Consider the following 688-nt stretch of genomic DNA (forward strand, 5'->3'; position numbering starts at 1 on the left):
GAAATGGTCTCCGCGCATGCGCAGCCGGACGAGCGGCAGCTGGCTCGGCTTCACGGTCGGCGAGCACAACCCAGCGGCCAATATAACAGGCAACAATCAACCGATGGTCGACTTGTTACTGCCAAATGGTGTTTAGCGATTCTCGTCCCGATAAGACGACTCATTGTCGGGGTATGGGTCATTCCAGGAATGAAAAAAAAATTCTTGATATTCTCGCCACCCTATGTAAACTCAAATAATCCATGTGCAAAATACAAACACAAGCACGAGTTTCGATATTTATTTTTGGCCGAAGGAAAAAAAAGTAGTGCAATTGTGCTGTTGATCAAGAGATTTGAAATATTATTCAAAATACCCAATGGACATTTAAAATAGCTTGTTTCTCTTGTCCCTCGTTCTTAGATTCCGGAGTTGGTGACCTCTGATATAGTATCATTGCGTAAATCATTTCAAATCAAGTCAACTTTATTGATAGACCATTTCATCACAAAAGCGCCTCAAAGGGCTTCACAAACCCACTGTTGACAAATATTAATTTTAACAACATCCCCAGATCTTAAGGGCAAGGAAAAACAACAACAAAAAAAAAGAAAAATGAAGAAACCTTGCTAAGTGGCCTCAGATTGGGGGTCGCCCTTCCAGGATGAGCAAACTGCAATGGATGCAGACATTTAACACACATGTCTGT

This window comes from Hippocampus guttulatus, chromosome 3 (assembly GCF_054856545.1).
Source record: "Hippocampus guttulatus isolate MCC_2025c chromosome 3, RoL_Hgut_1.0, whole genome shotgun sequence".
Taxonomy (NCBI): Eukaryota; Metazoa; Chordata; class Actinopteri; order Syngnathiformes; family Syngnathidae; genus Hippocampus; species Hippocampus guttulatus.